Source organism: Malaclemys terrapin, chromosome 7, assembly GCF_027887155.1.
Source record: "Malaclemys terrapin pileata isolate rMalTer1 chromosome 7, rMalTer1.hap1, whole genome shotgun sequence".
In the NCBI taxonomy this organism is placed as follows: domain Eukaryota; kingdom Metazoa; phylum Chordata; order Testudines; family Emydidae; genus Malaclemys; species Malaclemys terrapin.
Genome location: NC_071511.1, coordinates 57,266,945 through 57,283,959, shown reverse-complemented (window position 1 = coordinate 57,283,959; position 17,015 = coordinate 57,266,945). Strand labels below are relative to the sequence as shown.

The 17,015-nt window shown below is 54.4% G+C and overlaps 1 protein-coding gene across 1 annotated transcript in view; it reads right to left on the bottom strand.

The window, feature by feature from the left end:
* Nucleotides 1-17,015, bottom strand: part of PSD (pleckstrin and Sec7 domain containing) — a 75,793-nt gene that overhangs the window by 10,440 nt on the left and 48,338 nt on the right. The window lies entirely within an intron of this gene.

Here is a 17,015-nt window from a genome sequence, read left to right as displayed (position 1 = left end):
TGTGGAAGGCCAGGCAAAGGAAGACAGCTGCCATTGGACAAGCACAGGGTGCAAACAGAACAGGAAAGCTGGGGACAGCCTGCACCCCAGCACCTCCCTCTGGACAGCAGGGAAAACTGTACATTAAACAAATCCAGCAGCCGCAAGGAGGAGAGGCGAAAACAGCAGTGAGCTGAGGTTCTGTAATGCCTTCTCCGCACCGCAGGGTGTTCTAATAAAGGGGTTACACACAGGGGCTTGTAGGCAACATGGGATTGGGAGTAAACAAAATCTCTGGGGAAAATGCAGCTAGTGAAGCCGCCTGAATCCCTCTAGGAAGGGGCCTGGCAAAGAGCTGTGGGGCGGCGGATGGAAAGAAGAGGTACATGCAGCAGGCTCAGAAGCAGGGGGAAGCTACAGTGCACTACAGGGATGGATCATGCACACTGGCCACACCTCCTTTTTGTAAGCCACACCCACTGCTTGGCCCCTCACCAAAGTGGGGTGTGCTGCTGCTGCATCCCTAGTGCTCCGTGAGCAGTAACAGAGTCACACACACACACGAGTTTCAGGGGAACAAGTACCTTCTCCTTGGCTGCACCGCTCACGTTACTGCTAGGGTAGCATCTACCGATTAGGCCTGGGTGCCATGCCAGATTCTGCCACTGACTCACTGTGTAGCCATGGATAGCTCTCTTCCCCTGCACATCCCCATCTGTACCATGGTGCACTGACCTACTTGGGAGGGTGGCGGTGAGGTCTAATTAATGTTTTGCAAGCGCTTTGAAGATGAAAACCACTACAGATGTGCCAAGGCTGACTCCACTGGGCTTTCCCTCCTCCTTGTGGCTTGTGTTCTTCTGAAAACTCGCTGGCCCAGATGTTCAAAGTTCGGGGCTCACATTCGCATGCACGTTCCTGGGCAGACCTATGCGAGTAGCCGTATGGGACATTGATATCGTGGCAGCACCCCGAGGCCCCAATCAGGACTGCAACCCCTGTTGCGCTAGGCACTGTACAAACAGAAAAGATCCAATCCCTGCCCTGCAGGCACTATGGCCAACCCCAGTCCTGAGCCAGGCCTCCCTAAATACCCAGCTTGCGCACTCATATATGCACATGGCCAGGGCAGTGCACACCACTCGCATGCACCATAGCAAGGGAGACCCTTTGGAGCCTCTTTGGGGCAGGGACTGTCTCTCTGTTCTGTGCTTTAACACACAGCACAATGGGGTCCTGGGCTGTGATGGGGGTTCCTGGGTGCTACTGCAATGCAAATTATGACTCTCATGACAGTCGGGGCAACAAAGGCTCCTCCTGGCCTTGCAGGTCCTGTACCTTTTCTGGTACAGGAACCCACAGATTTTGGGCTGTGCAGTAATGCCTACTTGGGCTGTGACAGCCTCCCAACTCCTGCCTTGAGTCTGGCAGGGCCTCAGCAGGACTTCAGGAGCTCACCAAGTTGTGGCAGGCCTGGGGGGAGAGACAACTCACCCCCACTCCCTGAGTCAGCCGTGAATCAATGCCCCTGAACGGTCTTGGGGAAGGCACTGTGATGCTGTTGTTCAGATGTGCATGTGAAAGATCCCAGTGCATTTTCTACGCAGTAAGGATGTGAATGTTGGGGCCAAATTCCAGTCTGGGTAGCTAACATTCTACCTCTATAAACTTCACTTCTGGCCCCAACTCTTTGGGAGCATTGCCAATGAAGAATGCGTGCTAGTGTCTGCATTTCACTGGGAAAGACACACTTCATACACAGAGAGATTCATTTATACAGGGCCAAAGCCTCAAGTCCTCCTTCAGCTTTTACTCAGGTACAAGCCCCCCGATTCAGCCAGCATCTGGACTATGTAAAATCTGAGTATGGATTTCAGAGTTATGGCTACTGGTTGGGATCCTTGGGGCTGAACGGCTCTATAGAAAAGTATGTAATTGTCCTACCAGCCCATCTTCACACAGCCTGAACATCAGACACCATTAAGCCAGCCATTTATAATGTGGAAGGAGAACAGTGCCTCTTTCTGACAGAGCTGCACTACCATGGGAAGGTACCTGGAATACTTGTCTGGGGCTCCGTCCCCATTGGCATCCTTGCAGGGCCAGGACAAAGCCAGCCCTGCCCAAGCAAGGTGCACTGAGCTCACAGAAGTTCATCTAGGAAGGCCCAGGCTTGAAGTCCATTATTTATTGACCAATGGATTTGCTGGTGAAAGCAATGGAGGTTTGATTTTTTTGGAGGAGGTAAGAAGCCACCCCCATCGCATCTCTGAGTGAAGCTCTATGTAGACAGAGACTTGAACCCAGCCTCAGTAGGAAATGCATTCCCCGAGAAGAGACTAGGATCACGTTCATATGGACCTGGGCCCAACCATCCTCAGTGCTCTAGAAAAGTTCAGATCTGGTCACACCTTTTGCAGCTCTGGCTCATGCCTATTATCAAGTGATTGAGAAGCTGAGGTACACTAAGCAGCCATCTGCTGGAATTTCGGTAGCAAGACAACTAAAGGAGTGCAAGATACAGATCCAGACTCAAGGACGAGAATCCAGTCATGGAGGGGCAGGGAGAAGCAGACCTAGCTCTCGAAGGAGAGGAGCTGATGGCAATGACTCTGCCATAGGTAAGGAGGGGAAAGGCACCTCATCCAGTGTTGCAGCATTGAGTTGAGAGATGCTAAAAACCCTGGAGAGAAACAACAAAAAGATTTGGAAAAAGCACAAAAAGGAGACCAGGAGTACAGCAGGTGCCTGCAAAGCTCCATACAAGGTGTAGGGAATTGTAGCATGGGCCAGAAAGGTGCACTGAGAGAGAGTGGAATACGAACTCAGGTGGTTGATGGCAGAGCAGTGCTGAGCGATTGCATGTGCCTCAAGTGATGGAGGAAGTGAGATACGTATCAACTAACCAGGAAGTGTTCTTGGTAAATTCATCCAGCTGGAGATTTGAAATGTCTTGGAGATGACTGGGGATACTCTGACCACAGCCCTCTAAAGGGCTGATGAGAGGACTTCTGCTCCAGGAGAAGCAGCAGAGCAACAGCTGTGCCCTGAAAACTCAGAACAAGATGGACATCTGCACAGCTCTGAAGAACAGCCCAGCAGAGCTGAATTTTGCAACAGTCGGGGCTCCAGGACAGTCTGTGAACACTTTAAAGGACTAACAGCTTTGTGGATTCAGAAGGAACGGCTCTGTTACATACACTGCATGCATCACAAGGAGCTGCTGAGCAGGAGTAAGTGCATGATAGGGGAGGCGTGGCAGCATGGTGAACTGGGCTGGAGAAGACCAGGAGCTCTGCAAGTAGAGAGGATGGAAAGGCATACAGCAGTGCCGTCCCATGCAATTAGGGACATTAACAAACAGGAGTGCTTGGGACACCAGGACAGGAATATAGAGTTTTTCACCTCCACTGAAATCCTGCCATTATTAGAATAAAAGCTGCCCCCAGCTGACAGCTGCCTGGTGTCCAGTAGGAAATGAATCTGGGGGGTCTCAGTCCAACCCCAAAGATTTGTGGTGGACCACAACTGGTATGCATCCGAAGAAGTGGGCTGTAGTCCACGAAAGCTTATGCTCTAATAAATTTGTTAGTCTCTAAGGTGCCACAAGTACTCCTGTTCTTCTTTTTGCGGATACAGACTAACACGGCTGTTACTCTGAAACTGGTGTCCTGGTTTCCCTGCTCTCCTGGTGTATCCTGCTGCCTGTCTGTACATTCTTTCAAGCAAGGAGTTGGGAAAGGCTGAGTCCATTGCTGAGGCTTCAAGAATCACTCCTAACTCCCCTTGTTGGCTGCCTTAGCAGAGGACAGGAGACTGAACTCCCAGCCCATGCCTGGAGGGGAGAGGGGGGCAGTCCTTTCAGGGATGAGATGGCAGGGGCAAAACTTGCCTTGCTGCTATCCAGGCTGTACCTGTTCTGGGGATAGACTGAGGGCTCCAGTCCAGCTCTAAACTCCTCCACAAAAGGAAGTTTTTGGTAGTGCTGGCCCTTTAACAGGTTGGGGGCCTCAAGGTTCTTGCCTCCTGGCAGGTGCTATTAATCAGAGCCGAGGCTGAATTCTGCTTTGCTTTGGTTTGCGTCCTGGATGGAAGGGGAGTGTGTGATAAGAGGGAGAGAGGACAAGCTGCTGTGCATATAGACAGGGCACTGCTGGTTATCGGCTCACATTCATCTTCACCCTGCCCCTGCAGTGATGAATAAATCCGTGCCCTGTGGCCTCAGGGAGTTGTGGCATTGGTATAGGGTATGAGCTCACTGCAGCAGCAAGCAGAGGGGGAACGTGGGCTGGGAGGGGGACAGCTCTTACCCTGACACACATACACATGCAGGGAGAGAATCTGGCTGTCTCCACCCCACCCCCTCCGTTTCTTCCTATTGCTATCACTGGCCCACAACTGTGGGAAGATTTTCTGCTGCAAGTGCCCTAGAGTAAAGCCATCCATGCACAGGAACAGAGTTCCTGCACTGCTCTCTCAGCCACAGATCTCAGCATGCTTCACATTTTACAGACAGGGAACTGGTCCCACCACAGGGTGCAGGCAGAGGGGGGCATTTAAACCAGGGCTTCAATCCCTCCACCAGACACTTGGCTACTGCATGAATCAATGCAGCTGAAAGAGAGAATTAACCCCTTCCCGGGCCTAGGAGATTGGTTACACAGGTCTTCTATTCAGAGAAGGCTCAAACAGCCTATGGTTTAGTGTGATGGTGTCTGAGTTCAGGAACATGCCGCACATTTCTGAGCCTGTTTGGGGCAAGAGTCCTATGGGACCATCAGCATCCCTGACAGTCACAGCCATGGGCTATTTTGCAAAGGAGATGTCACAGCTACACAGCATCCTCCCTGCAAAGATTCCTCTTGGTCTCTGTGCCTAGGCGCATCTCACAATGAGAGCTCAACCCTGGGCTTTTCCCATCTCCACCTTCGCAAGGACCTTAGCTCAGCCATGGGCTACATTGCAAGGTGCCTCCCTAAGCCACCAAGAGCCCTTTGCATGCTGGCCTTGGCTTGGCTAAGCTGAAGAGAACTGCAGTATTGGTTCAGTGTGAGCCACCCTCTGTCCAGAGATTTGGGAGGTGGGGAGCCTTTCTCATCTCTACCTGCCATGGCCTGTCAGCTCTCTTCCCTACACCCCTCATTCCACCTCCAGTCCATTCCCTTACTCATGTTCACCGGGAGGCCTTGAACATGCTATACAATTCTGCTCTGCAGGTGTGAGAAATACTGGCTCTCCGCTGCAGCAACTGGGGAACCGCCAACCCTATTCCAAGCTCGTTTCCCTTCTGCTCCCCATGCTACCGGCATCGCAGTGGGGGAAATACACTCCTCCTCCACCCCATGTGAACATACATGAGTACACACATATGAAGCAGATGTGTGTAAATGTGGCTTGGGACAGCATGCATGGCCCCATCCTGCCACACTTCATCCCCCTCCTCTCCGTGCCATGCAGTGTCCATAGCTCCTAACCTGCAGTGGCTGCAATGCTAGCTGTCATACCAGCATCAGCTTTTGAAGAGGGCTAGGAATTGCATCCCCATCCCAATGATCCCAGGACCCTTCCCCTCCTAGTGCCTTGATCCTGCAGGCTGCAACATCAGCAGCGTGTAGGAGGCAAAGAGCGGAGGATTTCTGTGCCAGGTGGCCCTAGTGCGTGGTTACATCTCAGTGTGTCACAATGTGACGCGGATGCAGCCTGCCCCAATGCTGTGTTGTGCTATGACGGGATGTGTCATTGCCAGGCCATGCTCATGGTGGGATCTCCCCTTCTTCTTCCCCTCCCTGGGCCCAGCTTGGCACTGTTCTGGGGGTCTTCTCCTGAGGCTGACGCTCTGTAGGAAGACTTCTCCCCCTGCTGCTGTCTTTGGCAAGGGGCAGTGCCTCTTTGCTCCTCCTCACCCAGCATGCCCTTCTACCAGAGTCCAGGACTAAACTCAAAGGAGCACATCCAAAGCTGGTGTAAATTGGGATAGCTCCACTGAAATCAATGCTGATTTACACCAGGCAAGCACCTGGCCCCAAATCTCCCTCTCTGCACCTAGCGGGCTAAGGAAACCTACCCACCTTTCCAGGCCAAATTGCAGGTTGTACAGGAACCTGAAGCCCGCAGTCCCGTTGAGCCCATGGTGGGCTCTCTCCCCATTCTTCCAGCCATGTGGGGGTCCTGATTGGCATGACACACCTGGGTCTAAGACTAAGACTGGAGGGACAATCCTGCATACCCTGGCCCTGATCCTGCTTGCAGGGTGTTTTAAAGAGAAGAGGCTGCACACAGTGGTGCAATGTCACACTGTCATTACAGCCATGGGACTGGCACTGCCAGGAGGCCAGGCCTGGATCCCAAACCCCTGTCTCTGCAGAACGTGGGCGAGCGGGTTTTGAAGTGCACCCTGCGCCTTTCTGTTTCCAACTGCAGCCACTGGGGAGACCTCCCAGCCTGAGCGGGAAGGGAGTTGAAAAGAAAGGCGAGTCCCAAGAGGCCCGACTCAGATTTAAGGAAGACTGGAGCTTTCATCTGATGATGGCACAGAACTGCCCCTAGGTTAGAGCGGCTCCAGCGCTGCAGGCTGGGCTCTGCGGTCAAGTCTGGGGATCATTAAAACCCTGTTGTGTCCCTCTTCCACCAAGCAAGGGGGATGCGTGGGGAGCGCTACGCTCTTGGCTTCTCTCTGCCTGCCCTGCGCACACCCCGCTGTGTAGCCGGCTAGGGCTGAGCGCAGTGGGCTGTCCGGGCGCGCAGGGTACGAGCGCACGGCGATGGGAGTGTGGCTGTGATGGACTGGCGCACACAGGACCGAAGCGCGCGCACCTTTCTCCCCGGGGGGGGGGGCACAGACAAGTCTAAGCTGCCGTTTCCAGAGGGTTCAAGCTTTCTCTGCCCCCGGTGGGGAGCGGGCCCCCTCCACCAACTCCCGCCCGACGGCGGCCCCCACCCCAAACTCTCCCTCGGGAGCCGGCGGCGGCCAGTGCCCCCAGTCCTTACCGGTTTCTTCTTCCTGCGGCTCTGCAGGCGGCTGACCACCAGGTCGGTGTAGAGCACGGGCTTGAGCGTGCGGGAGCGCTGGGGCCAGCCGTAGCAGAAGGTCTCCATGCCCCGGTAATTCCGGCCGTAGCGCACGGAGCACATGGAGCGGGACCGCATGCGCCCGGCGCTGCTGTTGATGCTGTTCACGCCGATCATCTTGCTGGCCGCTATGACCCCCGGGCAGCCGGCCGGCGCGGGGCTGGGCTCGCCGGCAGCCTGTTGAAGCGGCCCTGGCTGCGCGCCGCCAAGGAGCGCGCTCCGTGCCGCAGCCGCAGGCCGTGCGCGCAATGGCGAGGGCGCTCGGCTGGCAGGGGAGCGCAATTCCCTCGCAGCAGCCAGCCAATGGCTCCCCGGCCAGGCGCTGGGGCGGGGGTGAACCGGCACGCTCAGGGACGCAGCGAGCTAGCGACGGAGGGGGCCCGGCAGCGGGGAAAGGGTGGCGCAGCCAGCCGAGGGTGGGGAGAGGAGACGGGCAATGGGGGAGCGTCAGAGAAATGAGAAAGGAGGGGGCAGATACGGGGAGCGGGGGGAGAGGGAGGAGGCTGGAGGAGAGAGAGTGATGGGGGAATGGGGGAGAGAAAGGAATGGAATTGAGGGAGAGGAGGGTGGAAGAGATGGAGGGTTCAGGAAGCACCCCCCCCCCCCCAAGTAGTGAGGATGGTGAGGGGCTGGAGGAGAGGAAGGAGGCTAGAAGCCAGAGAGCAGTGGCAGAAAAGGGGTAAAGGGTGGGGGGAGGGGATGTGTGAACAAAGGAGGCAATGGGGCTGGAGAGGAGGAGGGCAGAGAAAAGCTGGAGCAAATGGACACGTTCTGTTAGGCTACAAGGCCAGGCCCCCTGATGAAGCCAGATGGCACAAGTCAGGGAGGTGCTGCGCACCAGAAGTGGCTGCATACCAGGGGTGGGAGAGGTGCCCCAAAGCCGGAAAGCGCCATTTCCTTTGGGATGAATGGCTCTAGGAATGGGGTTGTCCTTCCTCAGAGTGGTGTGGCTGGTGTCCAAGTCCTGATCCGAAACCCTGTGATTGCAGGGGTTTGTGGAGGCCTGGAATTTTCACAGGGTCTTATATGTGGAGTAATGTCATCTCTTTCTGGGTGTCTCTCTCTCCAGGGAGGGCGTTCAGCAAGCCTGGCACTCATCCCCCCGTGATCAGAGCCGGCGAGGATTGTCATCACGCTGTCCAAGCTTGACGGTGCCACTTCAGAGAGAAGATGCCATCAGAGGCAGGGCCATTATCCATGACACTGACACGCTCCGCTCTTAAAGGTCAGGTCTTAAGACACGTAGGCAGGCCCTTGTGTACCCAAGGGCTTGGACGTGATGCATTGGTGGCAGGCGATGAGCTCAAGCCAGCAGCAGCCAGGCACTTCAGGCTGCCCCCGCCACGGCTGGGTTCAGCTGGCCCTGCTGCTCTTCTCACACTGCTGCTCCATGCAGAGATTAGCCAGCATTTGCTGCCAAAGATGGCGCCTGGTGCACTGACCATGGCAGTGGCCACAGTGGGTCCAATCATAAGTACTTACACTAGGATTCTCAAAGGGAGCGTGCCATCTGACTCCCATGGAATTTCAACTGGAGTTAAGCTGTTAACTCCCCCAGGCGCCTTTGAAAATCCCTCCTTAACTTCCGTGGGGAAGGGGGGTTGGTCACACCGGCCTGAAACACCGGCTATGGAGTGTATCCAGAGGGAGGGATGGGATCAGGAGGAGATGGGGAGACCCAGGTTGGAAGATGTAATCAGGGATTTTTGCCAGGCTCAACTTGAGATGCCTTAAAAGGGCATCTGCTGAGCACTTGCCTTCTGAAAACCAAGCACTAGTCACTTGGACGTCCTGGCCGGAGCCCTTATGCAATACTATACAGGGCACGTCTAGCCAATCTTTTTGTATAGCACCAGTCACTGCGATATCTAGGCACTAAAATATATTGCCCAAAAAAGGGCATAACATTCCAACTCAATGCAAGCGCCACGCCTCCTTTCCCAGGGTTCAGTCACTTGCCTTGACCTTTATATTATACAGATACATGGTGTCAACTCCTGTCATCGCTGAGATCAGTACTGGCCTTTGCTCACAAGGGCCGCAGGCGAAAACGTTCTGTTCACATCTAGAAGGGCAGTCTGTAGTCTAGCCAGCACCGACCACAGCCCCGGGTCTCATACCATCTGGGTCTCAGTTCTGTACCTCCGAGGAGGATAATCGCAGTCCCACCATGGAGCTCACAGCTTCTGCTCCTAGCCTGCTCTGCTAAACAAGCTTACTTGGCAACAGCCAGCCTCCTTAAGTTCTCTTCTCTCTACCTACAGGCCATGCTACCATAGGCTTTGATCTCACAAGCCCAGCAGGGTCAGGTCAAGCCTAGGGATAACGAAGGCTGTTTCCTGAAGGTGGGGTGGGTGATTTAGTGCGGGGACAGGGGTGTTCTTTTGAATCAGCACTAAATCAGTGCTTCAGCTACACTACTGCTGGCTGGCTTCCAGGTGAGATGTAAGACTGAAGCCCTTGTCACTGAGTCCTAGGTCCTCAAAGGTATTTGAGTGCCTAACTCCCATGGCACCAGGCTCTATTTCTTGGCCAACTACGTATTTGAGCAAACACATTCTGGCTCCTTCAATCCACCCCCCCTGCAGTTTTAATTGGCTAAGGTACTTAGCTTCACTTCCTGCCCTAAACTGTTGTGGTTAAACAGCTGCCACATTCCACCCCAGAGGGGCTGCAATTCAGTGGTGGGTGAAGTGATTCATTTTATATAGAGAGAGAAATACAGCGAGCAGGAGAGTGTCTCATTTGAGAGTGTTTGGGGATCCAGCTCTTTGGCAGAACTCCTACACGCAGGCACAATATCAGGAGCTGGAACTTGTCATGTCTCTGTTCTGCTCTCAGCAGCTTGCATAGGGGACATATGACAGGCTCCTGGGCCTCTCTGGATCCATTGTGAGAACTGACTTAACCAGACTGGAGGGATCAAGGAAATGGCTCTGATCGCCCATTAGGACGCCTGTAATGCTGAAGAGATTATACAGGCTCTTGGGAATTCTATGCTGGGGAGCTTCAGGTTGGAGCTGACAGCCAGAGCATCCAAAATACATGAGCCCAGTCCAACAGGGCCCAAGAAGCACCCCCTAACCCATTGGAGACCTTAGGAACAGTGAACAAAACACTGCACCAACTGTGCCCCTCGATTAGCAAAAGGCTTCTGCCATGTTTCTGCGCAGGAGCCAGCACTCCCATAGCCGAGGATCACTTACACGTTACCACGAACACGCCCTGGGAGGCAGAGCTTTTCAGCTGCATGTTGCAGATGAGGAAACAAGCACAGAGGGCCTAAAGGCCACATTTCGCCATTGGTGTCATGCAGGCAAGTGCCATTGATGTCAGTGTGTGCTGAGCGCATGTAGCCAAGGTGACTGGGCTCAGGCCTGCGTCCAGCTGCCTGCATGCAAAGGGAGCAGGGAATCTGCCCAGCGTAGGGGGACAAGCCTGGGACAGGAGCATGGCCAGGGTATTTCTGCACTCCATCAATCCCCAGCAGGCAGATGGCCCCATGGGGCCATAGCCAGCTGGGCACACTTCAGAGCAGCTGCCAGCCTCCTATCTAGCTCCAAAGAACTCCCCATCTCAGTTGTACAGAAGAGGTACTTGGCACAATCGACCACACGACCACCCTTCCTCCCACGGTAAGGAAAGCTAACAACCAAGAGGCAAGGGGAACATTGGTGGGCTGGCTGAACCACTGGTGAAGGGATAGGAAATAGATGTAATAAAGAGCAGCTGCTCCTTTGTGCGGAGATGCTAAGAGCTGTTCTCCACGGAGTCTGTATAAGAATGGGTGTTATGTAATCCATGATGGCGAGAAGGGGGCCAGCAAGAAGGGGGAATTTCCCAACGAGACATGTTTGGCATAGTGAACACCAGAGAAAACTGCAGGAGACTGGGGGAACCGGGCAGCACCTGACTGCAGCAGTCATTGAGCACATGGCAAAAGCATTGTCCACTGATGAGCTTTGGTCATATGGATCCTCAGCGGGCAAAGATACAGGGGTCCTCATGGACTGCGGGAGAGAGCATGCTAGTGGGATTAGTGAGAGGGAGGGGAAAGGGTTTTGTGGTTAAGGCTCAGCTCTGGGAATCAGGGTTTTCGTCCCACCTCCTCAAATCACTTTCCATGCGACTTTGGGCGCTTTATCTTCCTATGCTTTTGTTCCTGAGTTGTACAGTGATGCTCCTTGCCTCCCCCACAAGGGATGCGAGTGGCTCATGAGACTTCATTAATTTTTTTAAGGTGCTTTGAGTGCGGGTGGCAGGAACTATGGCCATGCAAAGGGTCATTCATACAATTACCAAACGCTGCGACTCACTTTGGAGTACTGGGGTGTGGTTTGCCTCACTCACACCACAGGCAAAGGCTTCGGGAAAGGGGAACTTAAGGCTGAGCGAGCAGATCAGTAACTTGAGGAGCAAATCCATCTCAGACTGTTTTGTTCAAGGACTAATGGCCACTGGAGACTCAGGGACTTCAGGGCTCAAGTCAATCACCAGGGAACCCAAACATTTCAAAACATGGAAATGCAGGGTTGAGCTCACTGAGGTTGAGGCCAGACAGCCTCACCAGATCAGGTAATCTGACATCCTGTACATCACAGGCCACCACCAGACCAAACCCACAACCAGATTTAGACCAATTCTAGCAATTCCACCATTCCAGCTTTGTTCCTTTTGTAGTTACTTTGTAAGCTGTGTTGGTTTGGGCTCAAGGACTCTTTCCTAAGGAGTCTGAAGTCTATGGCTTAAATTTTGAGAAAGTGGGGTATTAAAAATGGGCACCATAGCGTATTGGCTTATCACTGGTTTCATGTCTCCATTGTGGCTAGGCTGGCTGTGGTCAATGCACCTCATATCAGTGAATGGCCCAGAGCAACAAAAGGCCCAGTCCCACGAGGAAGAGGAGAGGGGACTGAAAGCTTATTGATTGCCCAAGCAGGAATTGGTTAAGTAGGAGTTTTTGGTGTTGTCTGTATCAGTAAAGGAGGCTGGAGATGGCACAACCATAGACAGCTATGGTTGAGAGTAAAGCATTTGAATTTGTGGTTATATACTTGTGTCCTCTTATATGGATAGCACAGTTTGAGTTTATTTTCTCTGGAGATTCGAAAGGGGGCAGAGTTAAGGTGGTTTTGTGTCCCTGAACTGTGACTTTCCATGCTTTCAAATGTTTGGGTTTCTTGTAAGTTTAAACTTGATTTTTCATTTCTTGTCTAGCAGTTAGTAACATTCATGTATGGCTCTCCATCTCTGAAGTTACTGTTATATATGCTCAGCCTTCACCTTAACAAAGTTTTTGTCTGTGAATTTCCTTAGTTTTTATGAGAGTTTTAAGATGGGAGTGTGGCACACGTGGAGCTTGAGGAGGCCGTTCTCTCACTTCTTGCTGACTTCCCTGCGGTCTGCAGGAAAGAAGCCCCACTACTACAGACGGTAACTGCTGCTTGCCATGCTGATTGCAGATCACTGTTACCATGTGCTTCCCCACATGTGGCAGCTCCACCTGATCTCTCTCCTCTTATAGTCAGGACTTGTCTATACAAAGAGTTCCATACTGAGCTATGACCTACTGCTCTTTGGTGCAGGCATCATCACGATGTACATGTACATGTGTTCAGCACCTAGCTACTGCCCTACAAATAATGAGGAGGTGTGCAGAAGACAGGGGATCCCTTCCAAGGGAAGGAGGCAATGGGGAGAATAGGGGCTCCTGGGGTAAGGGGGAGCAGTATCCCCCTCTCTCTGTGGGGGGACCACGTGAAGGGAGACAACACTAGCTACCTTAGGAAGTGGAGCAGAGTGCCACCCAATTAACTGCACCAACTTCCTGGTGTTGGATCAGAGGATCTTCTGAGGACCTTCCCCAATGCCCTCTCCCTGCAGACATTAGGGGCGCGTCAAGACCCTCTGCCAATGTCTTAGCAAGCTTCAGGGAGCTCCTCAGAGGTCAGCCAGCCCCGCCCCTCCTCTGCAAATCCTGTGTGTTCCTGGTGAGCTATAATTAGACAGGCAGCTGTGCGTCAAGGCTAACTAGGCTCCTTGGTCTCCAGACAGCCCTATGCCAGCGTGTCAGAGAGCTGATGAGCATATGTAGGCTAGTTGGGAGCTACCAGGCTAACAACGCTCTCAGTGAGCCAGGGGCAATTGCGAGGGGCTCAAAGGGGCCTGCTGGGGCATGCAGTGGTGGCAGCCCAACGAGCCCCCACACACTTGCAGGAATCTGGAGGACTGGTGTCCCAGGGAGCCTCCACTGGTCTGTGGAGTGGAATGTCCCACTTATGCCCCTTCTCCACTCCTTTCCATCACCCCCCTCGCCCCTCAGCTCTCTGGCACTGTCCAGGATTTCTTCTCTACTGCCCTCAAGTACTGGGCTTTCCTCTCACCCCACACGTCTGCCTGCCAGCCTCCTACTACCCTCAGGAAGCGAGCACCTCTGCTGGTCCATGGGTTGTGAATGCACCCAGGGGGCAGGGAGGTGGGGGCAGCAGTACTGTGAGCTCTTCCTCCTATCTCCGCTAGTTCCTGGCTGAGCCCCCATGCACTTCATTTCAAACATCTCCTGCTCCCTGTTCCCAAGCAAGAGGCTGGAGAAAAGTGGCAGAAGCATGGTCTGACTGTAGTGAGCTCTGGTTTTTAATACCGCTTTATTTAAAAGCAGCTTGTCTGGGGCCTTTCGTCTGTGGTGGAAACAGTCGCTTTTTGTCAGCGACGAACCTCCCTCACCGGCCAGTTACACGCGGCGCTCTTAGCTCAGCAGGGGAAAGGGGTAGATCCTCTAGGCCAGATCCTCAACTGCTATAAATCAGCATCCCTTTTTAAAGCCCAGCCATTGTTTCTGCTATTGCCCAGACCTGAATGCTGCATCCCAGTTGTGTTCACAGCACAGCCAGCTAGAGAAAGCTATCCCTGTCCTTGGTGCGAGGTCTGGTGCCTCAGATCACATTGCAAACCAAGATCCTGGCTCACAAGGGGTCAAAAGCTGTTTGCATCTTGCCTTAACATGGTGGCTTAGCATTTACTATTTCCATGCCTATAGTAATGATCTAGGCTGAACAGATGGGGGTGGGGGGGGGGGTGCTGAAGGACCTCAGACTTTGCAACAGTCCCACCCTGAGTCATACACACCACCCATCCTGGGCAGGAGTCCAGGGCTTGGAAATCGAGCTGGGAGTAGAAGCCCAATGGGTGAGGGCAGCAGGGAGCATTCTGGCTAGCTGTCACATGGGCCGTAGCCCTGTGAGATCAGTGCACCTTTCACCAGCCCTGCATCACAGCTCACTTGCGCCTCTGAAATCTTGGTGTTTCACATTTGTTTTTCCCTGATACAAATCAGCTGTGTTTGCCAAGGCTGTTCTTTCCGGTCTTTGCTTAGCGAGTTCTGTGTTCATGGGAGGGACGGCTCCGAATCTACTGAGCTGCCAAAAGAAGCTTCTCTCTAACGTTACAATTTTAAGACAAAATTGGCCTGGTTCTGATCTAACTTGGGCCAGTTTACACCTGCATAACTTCCTGGCCATGAATGAAGTCATGCCTGATTACCAATGGGGTAATTGATGGAGCTGGCTGAGGCTCTGGTCATAGTACAGAGCAAGCCTGGGTAAACATCCCTGCCTGGCCCCCAGCTAGACACCATGAGAATGAGGCAGTTGGACTGTGAGAGTGGAGGACCATGCAGCCCCGAGGGGGGAACAGGATCAGGCAGCCTGGGGTGACCCATAGTGGAGAGTTCTTGAATGTTGTCCAGCACAATGTGTGCAGAGCATGTCCTGTGCCAGCTGCACAGTACCCCAAAGCCCACAAGCCGTGGGATCAGTGGGCTGAGAGCCAGGCCTGTGCAGTTTGGAACCACTGAGCAATCCAGGAAAGGTCAAAAACAGAACCGGGGAGAATCAACAAGATTTCCTCCCCATTATTAACTCTTCACCAACTATCTACCAGTACTAGTGCCCCTGGAACGCTGCAGCATCAGCCTTTCCTGCTTCTCTGGTGCTTTCCAGCTGCCACTCTTAAAGCATTGCACAGGTTACTATAGTAATCCCCATCTTAACAATGGGGAAACTGAGGCACAGGGACATGGGGCCACACCCTGTTTTAATGACATAGAATCCAGGCCTCCTGCTTCCCAGGCTCATGGGTTAGTCACAAGGTCATTCTGGCTCCTGCTAGCCCTAGGGGGACTGGAAGGCTTTCAGCAGGCTGACGCTGCCCAGTGCAGGTGCCAGACACAAGCACTTCAATAGCATATACATGGGCTGATGTTTTGGCCCCCCCCCTGCGCCAGTTACCGTGAGACGCATGTACTCAGATCGCTTGCGCAGGTGAGGCAGTTAGAGGAAGGCTGAGCTGCATGTCAGGGGCAGCCCCTGTGCCGTAAGGCACATCGCCCCAAGGACTGGAGCCGCACAGTGTGAGGGGCACACTCATGCACCCTGCTACCGCTGAGCCGGTGGGGCTAACGAGCAGCCGCTCAGAGATGCAGGTGCCTTTTGGCTTGGTTTGGTTCCTTGGGCTCAATCCTGGTTGCAGCATAAGCTACGGCAGCACCCTAGACACATCCAGGGCCCGGTGAGGAGCCGAGGTCAACGGAGACAGCCCGCAAGGGGCAGGGCCAGTGTGGCGCTGGTGGCTCAGGGCCCAGGATGGGAGAATGGGGGGAGGCTGTTCTTTCCCACACAACAGCTTAGTCACGAGAGCTAAGTGACTCCCTGCGGAGTCGGCGCAAATGCTCCCAGGTGGAGGCGGCCAGCTTCCTTCCACACTGTGAGTCAGCCCTGCAGAAGCCATCTCGAGCTGCTGTCACCATCGCCCTGTAATGGCCTGGTGCAGTCACCATCAAACCGCTGCCACCTTCCCCTTCCCCACCACCTCCTGCGGGGGCAAGGCAGGCTGCAGCCTGGCATCCCTGCCACCAGCACCATGGCAGGCTCTGTCTGGCAGCTTGCCACTGCTAACGCCGCTGCCCTCCTCTCGCACCTCCCATCTGTTGGCGTCAAGGTACTTCATAATCGTCCCCAGACTGAGCCTCACGGCAGCCTGCTCAGTGTCTCTATGTCACATAGCAAGTAAGTGCTGGGAATTCCTGTCTGCCTCGCCTCTGCTTTAACCACTAGACCATCCTGCCCTCCCTGTGCTGCCGCGCACAGTGCCAGCAGCACCCCATTGCTGTTCGTCGTAGTCTCGCTCTTTGGGAGGACGGAGGGCCCCAGGGAGCCGAGCTTGATTTGGATCCGCAAAAGGGAGGGCAGCGGAGCTCAGCCAGGCTAGCAGTGAGGGGAAGCCATACCTGTCACAGTGCATGTGCTGGGAGAGAAAGTGGACCCCCCCGCTCCATCCGCCCCTGTTCTTGTGGGTCATTAGCTCTTGGGACCCTCACCCCCACACTCCCATTCTGAGGCAGCTGGGCACAGCAGCCCTTTACTGAGCCGCCTCCAGAACATCCCCAACAGCCAGAGACACGCTGGGCCAACACAGCAGGCAGGGCTGTGGGCAAACTTTTTGGCCCGACGGCCACATCTGGATATGGAAATTGTATGGCGGGTCATGAATGCTCATGAAATTGGGAGTTGGGGTGCAGGAGGGGATGAGGGCTCTGGCTGGGGGTGCGGGCTCTGGGGTAGGGCCAAAAATGAGGAGGTCAGGGTATGGGAGGGGGTTCCGAGCTGGGGCAGGGGAGTCTGACTGGGGGTGCTGGCTCTGGTGTGGGGCTGGGGATGAGGGGTTGGAGGTGCAGGAGCATGCTCTGAGCTGGGTCCGAGGGGTGTGGAGGGCAGGAGTGGGATCAGGGCTGGGGTGGGAGATTGGGGCACAGGAGGGGGTCAGGGGTACAGGCTCCGGGCGGCGCTTCCCTCAAGCAGCTCCCAGAAGCAGCGGCATGTCCCTCTCCAGCTCCTACGCAGAGGGGCAGACAGGCAGCTCTGCGCCCTGCCCCATCCGCAGGCGCCGCCCCTGCAGCTCCCATTGGCTGTGGT